Consider the following 17,340-nt stretch of genomic DNA (forward strand, 5'->3'; position numbering starts at 1 on the left):
GTACCTGACCTCATAAATGCTCTACAGAATGAATGGGCACAAATTCCCACAGAAACACTCAAACATCTTATGGAAAGCCTTCCACATACATACATACATACATACATACATACATACATACATACATACATACACACACACACACATACACATTTATTACACACACAGTGGTGGAAGTGCGGGTATACGGGAGTATGTCACTGTCACTTCTACTACTGCCTCCAGTGTAATGCTCTTAAACACATCTGGATTTCCACTTGGATCACAGGCTGATGTGGTGTTGGTGGTGTAGAGAAGGGTGTGTGGTATAAAGCGGCAGTACATTGCCATAAATATAAGCCTAAATCTGGGTGTTATATTATCTATGTTATGAGGTGTATTATATGAGTTACCCTCCCCACCTAATCAGACTCTCCCCAGTTACCCTTCCCAATTCCTCCTGCCCACACCCCACTAGGTCTTACCCACCTATGACCTTGTATGTGTCCTCTATGCTCCACATCATGCCTTATGTTTACACAGTATATTAGTTAGATCAGTATTCTACTTGCTGTTTAATCTATTGGCACCCAATACACGCATGATATTATAATGAGGTTTTATTATGTTTACTTTGCATGTAAATGTGCACATAGACATTACATATCTTTATTTATATGTTGAGCTCGTATCTACAAATACCATTTCAGTGACTTTATAGTAGTTGATCATTGATTGTGAAAAACCCAATAAGAAAAAGAATTGCCCACATGTATCAGAATAATCTGTATTGCATTACAAAAGTGCAACAGAAACAAGATAAAGGTATTTCTTTTTAATTAAAAAAGAGCAGTAAAGTGAAACATGTTTTCTCTTGGTAACTACAGTTTCCCGTGTTAAAAATCAAAATAAATTCTGACTTATCACCACTAGAGGGGGTCACACTCACGTTGCAACATGTACAAATCAACAGCATTGTGAGCCAGGTTTCAGATACAGGAGCAGTGCTGAGCCCTGGACACATCAGATATATGTGTCCTCTGCAGAAACTGGAGGCCCAGTACGTGCATTCCAGTGTTAATATATTGTGTTTTAAGGATGTGAATGAAACTTTGCATGACTTATCTAAAGATTGCTTGGGCAGCATGGTGGCATAGTGGTTAGCACTTCTGCCTTACAGCACTGGGGTCATGAGTTCAATTCCCAATCATGGCCTTATCTGTGAGGAGTTTGTATGTTCTCCCCATGTTTGCGTGGGTTTCCTCCGGGTGCTCCGGTTTCCTCCCACACTACAAAAACATTCTAGTAGGTTAATTGGCTGCTAACAAATTGACCCTAGTGTATGTGTGTGTGTGTGTGTGTGTGTGTGTGTGTGTTAGGGAATTTAGACTGTAAGCTCCAATGGGGCAGGGACTGATGTGAGTGAGTTCTCTGTACAGCGCTGCGGAATTAGTGGCGCTATATAAATAAATGGTGATGATGATGATGATGATTGCTTCTACTTCTGGATGCCTTTTGATCATGTGAATTATTCAGTTTGTCCCCATAAATGTTAAAGTTGTGTTAACATTGGGCCTGATACATTAAGGAAAGCAAAAAAAAATGAGTAAATATTGTCCTGGACAAACCATGTTGCAATTTGAGGGGTGCAAATTAGTTTATTACTTTTCCCATAAGTTAAATACTGACTGATTTTTCATGTAGCACAAATACCTGATAGCTTAATTTTTATACTGAAAATTAAAGTTGATCTAGGACATGTTCTACCCCAAATATAAATCTAATATTACATTTTACATTTACCTCCCGCTCCAATGTAACATAGTTTTACTCCTTTTTTTGCCTTGATCTCCTTAATGACTCAGACCCAGTGAGTTTAATAAACTTAAAGGCCGCACACATAGCACTGTACAGTTGGGGTCCTGTTTAAGCATTTTCGGGATTATGCCCCATTAACTATCATCTGTCACCACAACGACAGGTGACTTTTTGGGGCAATTTAATAAACAAGTCCCATCGGGAGAGAAAGTGACTCTGGATCACTTTCCTCCTCAGTACTCTATTACCCTCCTGGCTATCACTGAGGTGAGGCCCATTATGTGCATTGTTATTCAGTGTTACTCATCAGCACAGCTTCCCCCACTCTGTCTCTTTCACCTGTCTAGGTGTCCTCCAAAAACATACTGATAGGTTAATTGGCTGCTATCAAATTGGTGTGTGTGTGTGTGTGTGTGTCTGTGTGTGTCTGTGTGTGTGTGTCTGTGTGTGTGTGTCTGTGTGTCTGTGTGTGTGTCTGTGTGTGTGTCTGTGTGTGTGTCTGTATGTGTGTCTGTGTGTGTGTGTGTGTGTGTGTGTGTGTGTGTGTCTGTCTGTGTGTGTGTCTGTGTCTGTATGTGTGTGTATGTGTGTGTCTGTGTGTGTGTGTCTGTATGTGTGTCTGTATGTATGTATGTATGTATGTATGTATGTATGTATGTATGTATGTGTGTATGTATGTATGTGTGTATGTATGTGTGTGTGTGTGTGTGTGTCTGTGTCTGTGTGTCTGTGTCTGTGTCTGTGTATGTCTGTGTGTGTGTGTGTGTGTGTGTGTCTGTGTCTGTGTGTCTCTGTGTGTGTGTTATGGAATTTAGACTGTAAGCCACAATGGGGCAGGGACTGATGTGAGTTTTCTGTACAGCGCTGCGGAATTAGTGGCGCTATATAAATAAATGATGATGGTCCTTCTGCATAATTCCACCTGAGCCCTCTTTCTTTTTTAAGGCACCGTACAGTATATTGTAATAAAATGTTTTTTTCTTCAACTTGGTTGAAGATCTGTTTTTAGGAGGATTTCACGGTGCGCGGCTTTTGTATTTATTTTCTTATCTTCTGAGTGTAAGCAACTAACAGGAGTCATCCTGTAGCCAATCAGAGAATCATTCACAACAGAACCAACTGCAACAGAAAGATCAGCACAACACATATATACAATACGTCTCTATATGAGATGACTTCACTTTGTTCTGTCTAAAAGATCTGATAATGTTGGTTATTTCAATAACTGCCCATCTCATGACTCATACAAGTGAATGCAGAACTGGGGATTTGCCATTGTCTCTGTGCAAGTGGCGGAGAATCACACAAAGACAGACTATTTTAGGAATGTGCTTTTCTTTGGTAAAACAATGCTTCTATATATGTTCTGGCTCAATAAGAGATTAGCTGCTTTCCCAGGTGCCTCCTGTTATTCCAGCTTGTTATACCCATATGTTACCCATCAGCAACAAACTGAGCTGAGCTTCCAGTCCTGCGCAGAGAGCTACGGCCAGAATAATAGACATTACAAGGTATGATCAGGGCATGTGTGAGTACTGTTGGATGTATGAGCTTGGTTTTCTATAGCGATGCATTTGACCCTACAATCTTTCTGCTTCAGTGTGTCAGGATCATCACCTTCTCTGTGCTAATGAGGACTCTGCTTGTCCCAGTCCCTTTAAATAGGGACTCTTCTGTATCAGAGGTTGCAAAGTCATTGTTTGTTACTGAAACAAACTCTGAGCCTGATGCTGTGTTTACTGATTGACTTTCCTGGATACCTGAACATTAGCTTAACCTTGTAGACTTCTGGAACCCCTGAGAGTGGCTTATTGGACTCTTGCTTATTCTTTTAGATGCCTGGTTTCATCTGGCTCCAGTCCTGTTACCTGCACATCTTCTAACCATTGCCAGAATCTTAAGCTACTTCAGTCCTTCTCAAGCCTGGTACAGATTTATAGCATACTTGCCAACTCTCCCGGAATATCCGGGAGACTCCCGAAATCTGGGTCAGGCTCCCGGGAGAGAGGGCAATTCTCCCGATTCCCGGGAGGTGGTGGAAAGTGAATGGAGGAGGCAGAGCTTATCGGCGTCACGGGCGCGTCATTGTGGCCACGCCCCCTTGTTTTATTGGATGAAAAGGTGGCGACAGCTTTTGGGGCGTGGCTAACAGCGCGATTCTTCGAGCTCCGCCCCCAAACACCCACCTGACCCCCGGACCTCCTGGGACTTAACCTGCCAATGTTGGTAACTATGATTTATAGTTGAGATAGGGCAACTTTAAATTTCAGTGTAAAGACATAGCTATCAAGTATTTGTGTGTTACATGTAAAGCAGCCAATATTTAACTTATGTGCAAAATAATAAACTAATTTGCATCCCTTGTATTGTAACATGGTTTGTCCAGGAGAAGATTTACTCCTTTTTTGAGGGCCTAAATCACTAAGGACAGGAAGGCAAAGGTGTTTCTATGCTTGTAATTAGCACTAATTAGGTATAGAATGCCAAAACAATATGGTCCTGATTCATTAAGGAAAGCACAGCAAGAAAAATAAGTAAGTTTACTCCTGGTCAAACCATGTTACAATGCAAGGGGTGCAAATTAGTTTATTATTTTGCATATAAGGAAAATACTGGCTGCTTTCTCATGTAGCACACAGATACTTGATAGCTATATTTTTACACTGAAATTTTAAGTTGATCTAGGACCTGCCCTATCCTAACTATAAATCCGTCGTCACCTTTTAAATTTACCTCCCCCTCAAATGCAACATGGTATTGCCTAAGTGCAAAGTTACTCCTTTTTGTGCTTTGTTCTCCTTAATGACTCAGGCCCATAGTTAATATAAACACAAATAAGACAAATACTATACTCTATAGATTTCCATATTCAGCCAACACCCAGAAGTGAGCAGTAAACTTCAAAGCATTGTTCAGAATGATTATGAGAGGCCCTGATTAACTTTCTCATATAGACTAGAATCTCTGTTCAATATCTTAATAATGAGATGAGCTTTGAGTAAAAGGTTTAGAGCCTTAGAAAATACCACTATTATACCTTATCAGTTTAAGACTAAATTCACTCATTCTAATATTTCTATTTAAGACCAAAAAGCCAGATGTCAACATTGCCTGAGGGACAAAACCAAAGACACCATTCCATCTGCCCAGAGAAATAGAACTTATTGCATATTATAAATAACTTCTATTTAGAATTGTTGTATGACACTGTAATGATTTATGTATATGTGTGAACTGACTCCCCTCTTGCTGCTATGGTCAGACATTTCAGTGTTGAAATCTCCAAGCTAAAACCTTGTCTGTGCTGCAAAATTCAATCTTAAACTAATGTTTTATTAAATAAATATATTTAATTTCTCTTAACACAACTAGATTGGACAATCTAATGGCACCGCTGGCATTTTCTTTTTGTACAGACAATCAATATACAAGCTCTGAGTTCAGGTCATGGGAAATTCCACCAAACATAAATATGACGGCATAACTGCTAAGAGCTCATTCGCAGCAGAAGTTCTTGCATCATTACATATGGATTATTATTTTGGCAACATGTGGATGTGTATTGCAGGGCGACGATGGCAGGGGGGCATTTTTAGGATTAATTATGATTAGTTGGGGCATGGTTACTTGGAGGAAATGCCATGTACCCGAGGTGTGTCTAGCACTTCTGTAACTCTTACATCCAATCCCCTAAAACAAACCTTTGAATTGCTACGTGCACCAGTGTGAGGTGAGCAGGGACCCAAATTACACACATAATTACATACACATTATACTCATCATACACATAAACATTATATACATCATACACTTCATCATAAACATTTATTTACCAGCAAGTTCCGTAGCGCTTTACAATTGGGAACAAACATTGATAAGACAATACTGGGTAATACATACAGACAGAGGTAAGAGAACCCTGCTCACAAGCTTACAATCTGTGGGACAATGGGAGTTTGAAACACAAGGGCATGTGCTACATCACGTCATCTCGTGGACCAGCTAGAATGTAAAGGTAAATAGTATTCAGTGGGCTGTGTTATCAGTCACACAGCAATGTTAATCAGAAGGTTGTTGTCTTGTGTTAGCTGTGTAGAGGGTGGTAATAGGGTAACCTAGGAAGATTAAAAAGTTGGTTGAGGAATATCATAAGCTTGCATGAAGAGGTGGGTTTTCAGAGAACGCTTGAAGGTTTGAAGACTGGAGAAAAGTCTTACTGTGCAAGGGAGGAAATTCCACAAAGTGAGTGCAGCCAGAAAAAAGTCCCGTAACCAGGAATGGGAGGATGTGATGAGAGTGGAAGAGAGACGTAGATCTTGTGCAGAACGGAGGTGTCCAGTAGGGAGATATTTTGAGACAAGTGAGGAGATGTATGTCGGTGTAATTTTGTTGAAAATCAGTCTAGCCGCTGCGTGCAAAATAGATTGTAGGGGTTCAAGTCTGATTTTGGGAAGACCAGTAAGGAGGGAATTGCAAGTTGATGCGGGAGATAAGTGCATGAATTAAGGTTTTTGTGGTGTCTTGGGAGATATGTGCGTATTCTGGAAATGTTCTTTAGGTGTATATAACATGATTTAGATATAGAGTTGATGTGGGGAATAAACGACAGTTGTGAATCAAGGATTACACCTAGGCAACAAGCTTGCGTGGTGGGATTTATGGTCAAGCTAGCAACAGAGATAGAAATGTCAGGCAGGAAGCTTCTGTTTTTGGGTGGGAATATTATTAATTCAGTTTTTGAAAGATTGGGTTTGAGTTGGCGAGAAGAAGACATCCAAGATAAAATGGCAGAAAGACAGTCAGTAAAGCGAGACAACACAGATGGTGAGAGATCAGGAGAGGATAGATAGATTTGTGTATCATCCACATAGAGATGATACTGAAATCCAAAGGAGCTTATTAGTTTCCCTAGAGAAGTGGTGTAGATAGAGAACAGCAGAGGACCTAGGGCTGAGCCTTGTGGTCTCCAACTGATAGGGGAAGCGGAGCAGAGGTGGATCCAGAGAAATTACCACTGAAAGAGCGATTAGATAGGTAGGATGAGAACCAGGATAGGACAGTGTCTTGCAGACCTAGGGATTGTAGCGTTTGTATGAGGAGAGGGTGGTCAACAGTGTTAAATGCAGCAGAGAAATCCAGGAGAATTAGAAGAGAGTAATGATTTTTACTTTTTGATGTGATCAGATCATTGACAACCTTGGTCAGCGCAGTCTCTGTGGAGTGTTGAGAGCGAAAGCCTGACTGAAGAGGATCCAATAGGTTGTTTGCTGTAAGAAAGTGTGTGAGGCGAGTGTAGGCAATTCTCTCTAGAAGCTTGGAGGGGCATGGGAGATGGGGCGGTAATTTACGAGAGAGTTAGGGTCAGAATTCTGTTTTTTTAAAATAGGAGTAATCACTGCATGCTTGAATAGTGATGGAAAAATACCAGTAGAGAGAGAGAGATTACAGATTTTAGTTAGAGGGGGAATGAGCACAGGAGACAGGGACCTAATAATTTGTGAGGGAATGGGATCAAGAGGACAGGAGGTAGAGTAGGAAGATGAGAAGAGTAGAAACTTCCTCTTCATTTGTGGGATCAAATGAAGAGAGCGTCAGAGGGCGCTACACATCATACACATACTACACATACACATACTACACGTCACATCATACACATACTACACATACATACTACACATCATACACATACTACACGTCACATCATACACATACTACACATCATACACATACTACACATCATACACATACTACACATCATACACATACTACACGTCACATCATACTACACATCATACACATCATACACATACTACACATACTACACATACTACACATACTACACATACACATACTACACGTCACATCATACACATACTACACATACACATACTACACGTCACATCATACACATACTACACATACACATACTACACGTCACATCATACACATAATACACATACTACACGTCACATCATACACATACACATACTACACATCATAAACATACTACACATCATACACATACTACACGTCACATCATACACATACACATACTACACATACACATACTACACATCATACACATACTACACATCATACACATACTACACATCATACACATACTACACATCATACACATACTACACATCATACACATACTACACGTCACATCATACACATACTACACGTCACATCATTCACATACACATACTACAAATCATACACATACACATCATACACATACTACACATCATACACATACTACACATCATACACATACTACACGTCACATCATACACATACTACACGTCACATCATTCACATACTACACGTCACATCATTCACATACTACACGTCACATCATTCACATACTACACGTCACATCATTCACATACTACACGTCACATCATTCCCATACTACACGTCACATCATTCCCATACTACACGTCACATCATTCCCATACTACACGTCACGTCATACACATACTACACGTCACGTCATACACATACTACACGTCACGTCATACACATACTACACGTCATACACATACTACACGTCATACACATACTACACGTCATACACATACTACACGTCACATCATACACATACTACACGTCACACACATACTACACGTCACATCATACACATACTACACGTCACATCATACACGTCACATCATACACATACTACACGTCACATCATACACATACTACACGTCACATCATACACGTCACATCATACACATACTACACATACATACTACACATCATACACATACTACACGTCACATCATACACATACTACACGTCACATCATACACGTCACATCATACACATACTACACGTCACATCATACACATACTACACGTCACATCATACACATACTACACGTCACATCATACACATACTACACGTCACATCATACACATACTACACGTCACATCATACACATACTACACGTCACATCATACACATACTACACGTCACATCATACACATACTACACGTCACATCATACACATACTACACGTCACATCATACACATACTACACGTCACATCATACACATACTACACGTCACATCATACACATACTACACATCATACACATACTACACATCATACTCTTCTCCTTCTCCTGAAGGTGTCCTGGAAATGTTTCCAGCCTTTTCTTATAATTATCAGATATTCGACCAAGACAGAGTTTTCCAAATCACAAATAACACAGCATGTTTTCCATATCTCCTTGCTGGAGCGCAGGTGTTCATTAATGACTGACACATTGTAACAGATCCACAGGTTGTATTAATTATTTCACTGGCCATAAAATGCTTAATGGTTGATGACATAACTATAACTCCTTACTCTTAACCTTAACACTATTATATAAATAAAAGACACCACACCAAACTTGTTGACAAAGAAATATGCTTATTTAAACTAGAGATGAGCGGGCTCGGATTGCGCTGATCCGAGCCCACCCGAACAGTGCGGATCCGACGGGATCCGAGCACTGTTCGGGTATTTCCGGCGCCCAAAAAAATGAAAGTGAGGCTCTGACGTCCAAGTCTCGCGTCAGATCTCACGAGACTCGGATTGCATAAATTCCCCCCTCGCGGCCGCCATCTTCAGTTGGGCTCAGATCAGGGAAGAGGGAGGGTGTATTGAAGGGGCAGAAGGAACTGTTTATTTTATTTTACCATATTGGTTGTCATCAGTAATTATAAGAATATTCTTATGTGCATAGTTCAGCCTTGTATTGGCAGGCTGAACCCATGAGGACATAACTGTGTCTTCCCAGAAAGTGTCTGAACCTCTCATCCTAGGGAATGACTTTTCACCTAGCTCAGAGGTGTTTATACTGATATCCAAAGTTGGCAAATGCTCTGCTTCTCCCACTAACTGTGGGTCCAATTTACCATTAATATCCCACATTATACTCAAGAGTATCCCACACTTTAAATCGCGCAGTGATCATTCACATTGGATCATAAATTCATCTTGCCGAATACTATAACTATTTTATGCTGATGATATACTTGGCACATGAGGACAAGAAAGCAATCTGCTGTCAGCCAATAACATTGAGGTAATCTTAAATTAATTAGAATATCCTTGCACCATAGAAATAAGTATGTTACCTATGAAAAATAGATGCAAATTAGTTCCCATGTTACCTCTTTATGTAGACTAATTTGGAAATGTGCACAAAAGACAACACTACGCTAAGAAATCATAACCATAAAAGCATGTTTCGCTCCACATCTGTATTGAAGTGGTAGGTAGATAATACCATGCCAGATTACTTTACTGTAATTCATTCTATCATTCTTTGTAATCTAGCCATTGAAACCAGTTGTTTTGGAATTCAGAGTAGTTTAAGTGAAGCCCTAAGCTGAGGGCAATTAAAATTTCGTGCTATACTTCATCAGCACTGCATTAGGGGTTAAACATGTGGTGTCAGCCAGCCTATCACTCCTGGGGGAGTGGTTTGTCCACGAGGGCATAAATTACCTTGGAGCTGGGGGCTGGCTCTCTCTTTGTCCTGGATGCCAGATACCTCCCTCCCGCCCGGCATAAGCTGGTTATAATAAATTTAAGTCCTTGTCTTAGGACAAGGCGCAGTGGGTAGGAGAGCAATGCAGTCAGCGACTAATCGAAGGTACTACTGTTTAATTGGCCGCACGTCACTGCCCCTTTTGCAGTAACCTGACTCTTGGCCTCTGGGGCGGAGGATATCCTGTCGTATGCGACAATGTGAGTCCAGAAGGGGGCAGTCACGATGACGCCAAGTTTAGTACCGACCAATTGTAAAGACTTGGGATCCGTAAAGTCTTGGGACAGCGGTATTGTTTCACCTTATGCTGTATTGGTTTAATGTTTAGTCGTTAGCGGACTGCTTCGCTCTCGTCGCCATTCAGAGTTTTAAAATAAAATTCTTCCACAAAATAAATACGCCCCTTATTTGCCAAACTTATATCTGGTGTCCGTGTCGTTATTTTTAGATAAGAAGGTATTAAGTGTTTAATCATTAAGGTACAAGTGCAAGGATAAAAGGTATTAGCACTGAACATTTTAACAGTCTTTTGAGGATGATGTAAAGTCTTCCATATCCATAAAAAAGTCTCAAACTATTCTCTTATACTTTTGTATAAGATTAAGATGTTAAAATGCTTATGTAGAGGCTTCTTTTATTTAGAAACCTTTGTTCCATTTAAAAGACAGAACTCTGAGTCCTGAGGAACCTCTCCAGCTATAATTATAATATATTTATAAGTGAGTGGTTGGAGCTGGTGGGTGTATTGTGAGTGGATGGAGCTGGTGGGTGTATTGTGAGTGGATGGAGCTGGTGGGTGTATTGTGAGTGGATGGAGCTGGTGGGTGTATTGTGAGTGGATGGAGCTGGTGGGTGTATTGTGAGTGGATGGAGCTGGTGGGTGTATTGTGAGTGGATGGAGCTGGTGGGTGTATTGTGAGTGGATGGGGCTGGTGGGTGTATTGTGAGTGGATGGAGCTGGTGGGTGTATTGTGAGTGGATGGAGCTGGTGGGTGTATTGTGAGTGGATGGAGCTGGTGGGTGTATTGTGAGTGGATGGAGCTGGTGGGTGTATTGTGAGTGGATGGGGCTGGTGGGTGTATTGTGAGTGGATGGGGCTGGTGGGTGTATTGTGAGTGGATGGAGCTGGTGGGTGTATTGTGAGTGGATGGAGCTGGTGGGTGTATTGTGAGTGGATGGAGCTGGTGGGTGTATTGTGAGTGGATGGAGCTGGTGGGTGTTCGCGTGTGCTGCACATTACAGTGCAACTTCTTGACAACTTATTTGTGGCTTTGGCCCTTTTTGAGCAAGACAATCTCAGTTTTAGCGTATACTGCATTCATGAGGTAAATGGGGTCCTAGGAGACTTGCACTGGGCTGTAATCTAGGATTTGAAGCTACTATAAACAGATACTCTGTAGCTTGATTTTCAGTAGGATGCAGAAAAAACACCTTTTCAAATCTTTTATATTGATGAACATAAAGGAAGTCAAACTTAAATTTACCTGAACTGTGATGAGTCTATCCCGAACCTGACTTGTGTGATGACACACTTTATTATGGATCTGACTGCTGAGTTCATTTACGTGGTGATAAAAGCTAGGTATTTCAGTGAATAGTTGGGAGTATCTTGTATGGAGAAAACTATTTGGTTAGCTTCTCGGCATGAAGTGTAGTGACATTGTTTATCCATAAAGTATTTGTTCCATATTTTACTGGCCATGCCCCTGTGTGCATATTTGTAAAGATTATTTGCGTTACCTAGGAGACTGCAAGCAAGGCACTGATCCTGCTGTTTAAGTCCACTGATCCTGCCATGTGTTGGGCCACGTGTTTGTGCCTCCCACTTGTGTCGCTTAGCTTGGTCATCCAGCTACCTAGGTGCAACCTTTTGGACTAAAAACAATATTGTGAAGTGTTCAGAATAGACTGGAAATTAGTGGAAATTAATGTTATTGAGGTTAATAATAGTGTAGGAGTGAAAAAAAAACCTAAATAATGGATTTTAGCACTTTTTATGCTTTTTTAAAAAGAAATCAGAACCCAAAACCCGAAATCAGAACCAAAACCTTTTGTGGGGTGTTTTGGCAAAACAAATCAGAACCCAAAACCTCAAGCTAATCAGATCCCAAAACACCTAAAGTGGCCGGTGCACACCCTTAATTTAAACCCAATAAAAGCACTATATGGTTGTGGTAAAACATTGTAAGCAGCTGGTGAAGGTCCTATACCAATCCAGATGTCCCATCACGGATCTCCAGGCCTTTGGACATTGACACTTAAACACCAATTTTATCAGAACGCACCCATGTCATTTAACTTTAAATAGGGACAATATTTCCAAGCATTCCAGAACCCAAACCTCTCTAGGCTAATCTTAACACAACACAAGCCAGCCCCCCGTGGTGTTATTTGCACCCAACCTAAGCTGACTCTTTGAAGGGAATGGATTCCAAACACCTCAATACAAGCAATGTGCACTCCACCAACCTTGCTTGTCGACTGTACTGTGTTCTCCTGCCAACCAAAGGCTGCACCAGCCTTAGGACCATGACCCTATGTAGAGAGCTCATGCACCACAGCGCTTCAAACACCATGGGGTCTGCACCAGAACCTGACCTATAGTCCAGAGTCCGTGCACCACGGAGCCTCACACACCTTCAGGTCTGCACCAGAACCTGACATATAGACCAGAACCCGTGCACCACGGAGCCTCACACACCCTCAGGTCTGCACCAGAACCTGACATATAGACCAGAGTCCGTGCACCACGGAGCCTCACACACCTTCAGGTCTGCACCAGAACCTGACCTATAGACCAGAACGTCTGCACCACGTTATTTCACACCATGGGGGTCTGCACCAGAACCTGACATATAGACCAGAACCCGTGCACCACGGAGCCTCACACACCTTCAGGTCTGCACCAGAACCTGACATATAGACCAGAACCCGTGCACCACGGAGCCTCACACACCCTCAGGTCTGCACCAGAACCTGACATATAGACCAGAACCCGTGCACCACGGAGCCTCACACACCTTCAGGTCTGCACCAGAACCTGACATATAGACCAGAACCCGTGCACCACGGAGCCTCACACACCTTCAGGTCTGCACCAGAACCTGACATATAGACCAGAACCTGTGCACCACGAAGCCTCACACACCTTCAGGTCTGCACCAGAACCTGACCTATAGACCAGAGCCCGCGCACCACGGAGCCTCACACACCTTCAGGTCTGCACCAGAACCTGACATATAGACCAGAACCTGTGCACCACGGAGCCTCACACACCTTCAGGTCTGCACCAGAACCTGACATATAGACCAGAACCCGTGCACCACGGAGCCTCACACACCTTCAGGTCTGCACCAGAACCTGACCTATAGACCAGAGTCCGTGCACCATGGAGCCTCACACACCTTCATGTCTGCACCAGAACCTGACATATAGACCAGAACCTGTGCACCACGGAGCCTCACACACCTTCAGGTCTGCACCAGAACCTGACATATAGACCAGAACCTGTGCACCACGGAGCCTCACACACCCTCAGGTCTGCACCAGAACCTGACATATAGACCAGAACCCGTGCACCACGGAGCCTCACACACCTTCAGGTCTGCACCAGAACCTGACATATAGACCAGAACCCGTGCACCACGGAGCCTCACACACCTTCAGGTCTGCACCAGAACCTGACATATAGACCAGAACCCGTGCACCACGGAGCCTCACACACCTTCAGGTCTGCACCAGAACCTGACCTATAGACCAGAGTCCGTGCACCACGGAGCCTCACACACCTTCAGGTCTGCACCAGAACCTGACATATAGACCAGAACCCGTGCACCATGGAGCCTCACACACCTTCAGGTCTGCACCAGAACCTGACATATAGACCAGAGTCCGTGCACCATGGAGCCTCACACACCCTCAGGTCTGCACCAGAACCTGACATATAGACCAGAACCCGTGCACCACGGAGCCTCACACACCTTCAGGTCTGCACCAGAACCTGACATATAGACCAGAGTCCGTGCACCACGGAGCCTCACACACCTTCAGGTCTGCACCAGAACCTGACATATAGACCAGAACCTGTGCACCACGGAGCCTCACACACCTTCAGGTCTGCACCAGAACCTGACCTATAGACCAGAGTCCGTGCACCATGGAGCCTCACACACCTTCATGTCTGCACCAGAACCTGACATATAGACCAGAGTCCGTGCACCATGGAGCCTCACACACCTTCAGGTCTGCACCAGAACCTGACATATAGACCAGAGTCCGTGCACCACGGAGCCTCACACACCATCAGGTCTGCACCAGAACCTGACATATAGACCAGAGTCCGTGCACCACGGAGCCTCACACACCTTCATGTCTGCACCAGAACCTGACATATAGACCAGAGTCCGTGCACCATGGAGCCTCACACACCTTCAGGTCTGCACCAGAACCTGACCTATAGACCAGAGTCCGTGCACCATGGAGCCTCACACACCTTCAGGTCTGCACCAGAACCTGACATATAGACCAGAACCCGTGCACCACGGAGCCTCACACACCTTCAGGTCTGCACCAGAACCTGACATATAGACCAGAACCCGTGCACCACGAAGCCTCACACACCATCGGGTCTGCACCAGAACCCGACCTTTCTTTAGAGACGGTTGAGCACCTCCCCTTCTGCAAGCAATACCAGAAGGAATAAGAACTCCAGATCCAGAAGCGAACTTCATATCCAAGAAACGGGAATGGGAGGGAGCAGCTTTCTTGGATCCAAGAGTACTAGATCACTTCTCCATTTTATAGCCTTCCTTTAACCCTGCCCCTCACAAAACTCACATTGGGCGTACCCAAATTTTCCTTGTCTTTTTAACCCCTACTATGGGCCAAACTAGTTATGTACACGAACCTCAGTCTTTAATTTCCCTCTGGCTTATTTCATCCCTCAGATTTAATTCTGTGAGGAGACCTGGAAAACATGCGCTGTTAGGACCAAGAGACACATGGATGATCGTTATGATGCTAAATTCAAGTGGTTTTCGTTGCACAATGTTTTATTATCTTTCCTCTGTATTGAATTTGGATGTGGCTGGTAAATTAGTGAGCAGGTCGGATTCTCCCCCAGATAATACAGTAAGACTCATTAGTGTCTCTGTGCATTATATGCTTTGGTCATTGTGTCTGTAGACTTGTCATGTAACACAGTGCAGCTTTATCTTCAGTGTACGCCCCTAGCAGCTGGGGAGATGATGAATATACAAGTGTCACAACAAGATGTGTGAGGAGTTCTATTAACTGACAAATCTGTACGATGGCAGCACTGGTTACATAACCACAATTCCAGCAAATTAACCCTCTGTGTGCTGTACTTTCTTTATAGGTACAACAATGGCTCCCAGCTGATTATCCTAGACATTTCTCTTCAAGTATAGATCACCTCCTGTTAAGCTGCAGATCACTCCATGTGAGCCATGGCATCAATAGCATTGAGTGACTGAAGAGAATGTAGCTATTGCTAGCTCAGCGGAGCCTGGGAACCATGTGAGCTGAATAACAATCAAATGATGCAAAGACGGACTTTGCCTGCAGCCAATCCGGGGGCCTGGAATATCCGATAATGTAAAAGAGCGTTGTTAGTAGCCATCATGTAGTCATTTTCTGAGATTTTACTATAACTGTGATCACATCAACCACAGAGGAAATTCTACATCATCTTTCAATCTCACCCATTTTACCCAGTACACAATATTCTGCTCCTGTTTTCCCATGTATTTTTCAGTTGCAGCTGTCTGACCTAATCTGATATTACAAAACAATACAAAGGGGAGCAGACTATTATGTGCAATGACGTATTCTGCAAGATCTACAATTGTACATGTAAACTGCATATTGTTAAATGATGGTATGTATCATACCTATCTGGTGTCTAGCATGTGTCAGACCTCCTATCTGGTGGCTAGTGTGTATCAGAATTACAGTATGGTGGCTAGTATATGTCAGACCTCCTATCTGGTGGCTAGTGTGTATCAGAATTACAGTATGGTGGCTAGTATATGTCAGACCTCCTATCTGGTGGCTAGTGTGTATCAGAATTACAGTATTGGGGCTAGTATATGTCAGACCTCCTATCTGGTGGCTAGTGTGTATCAGAATTACAGTATGGGGGTTATTATGTGTCAGACCTCCTATTTGATGGTTAGTGTGTATCAGTATTACAGTATTGGGGCTAGTATGTGTCAGACCTCCTATCTGGTGACTAGTGTGTATCAGTATTACAGTATTGGGGCTAGTATATGTCAGACCTCCTATCTGGTGGCTAGTGTGTATCAGAATTACAGTATGAGGGCTAGTATATGTCAGACCTCCTATCTGGTGGCTAGTGTGTATCAGAATTACAGTATGGGGGTTATTATGTGTCAGACCTCCTATTTGATGGTTAGTGTGTATCAGTATTACAGTATTGGGGCTAGTATGTGTCAGACCTCCTATCTGGTGGCTAGTGTGTATCAGTATTACAGTATTGGGGCTAGTATGTGTCAGACCTCCTATCTGGTGGCTAGTGTGTATCAGTATTACAGTATTGGGGCTAGTATGTGTCAGACCTCCTATCTGGTGGCTAGTGTGTATCAGTATTACAGTATTGGGGCTAGTATATGTCAGACCTCCTATCTGGTGGCTAGTGTGTATCAGAATTACAGTATTGGGGCTAGTATATGTCAGACCTCCTATCTGGTGGCTAGTGTGTATCAGAATTACAGTATGGGGGCTAGTATCCTCTCCTTCTCCTAGTCACTCCCACCCTGGATGCCCACTCTGCTGCTTATTCTTCTCTAGAGAGAAGAGCTGCCAGGATCTTAAACATCCAGATATTATTAACTCATGAATCACTTCCTCTCCCTCTCATGACCTCTATACCACCTGACTGTGCTCCTAATACAGTAATGTCAGGTATTACACTGTGTGCAATTACTGCAGAGAATCTAATATATAAA

At 42.9% G+C, this 17,340-nt stretch overlaps 1 protein-coding gene and 1 non-coding gene across 4 annotated transcripts in view; one reads left to right on the forward strand and one right to left on the reverse strand.

Moving 5' to 3' along the window:
• The window catches only part of LRRC4B (leucine rich repeat containing 4B), a 254,988-nt gene that overhangs the window by 171,911 nt on the left and 65,737 nt on the right, over positions 1-17,340 (reverse strand). The gene's annotated exons all lie outside the window — the stretch shown is intronic.
• On the forward strand, positions 11,838-11,909 carry LOC142108067 (small nucleolar RNA SNORD50). Its single transcript, XR_012680091.1, has one exon. It is a non-coding gene; the product is annotated as a small nucleolar RNA SNORD50 (small nucleolar RNA).

Source organism: Mixophyes fleayi, chromosome 11 (assembly GCF_038048845.1).
Source record: "Mixophyes fleayi isolate aMixFle1 chromosome 11, aMixFle1.hap1, whole genome shotgun sequence".
Lineage (NCBI taxonomy): Eukaryota > Metazoa > Chordata > Amphibia > Anura > Limnodynastidae > Mixophyes > Mixophyes fleayi.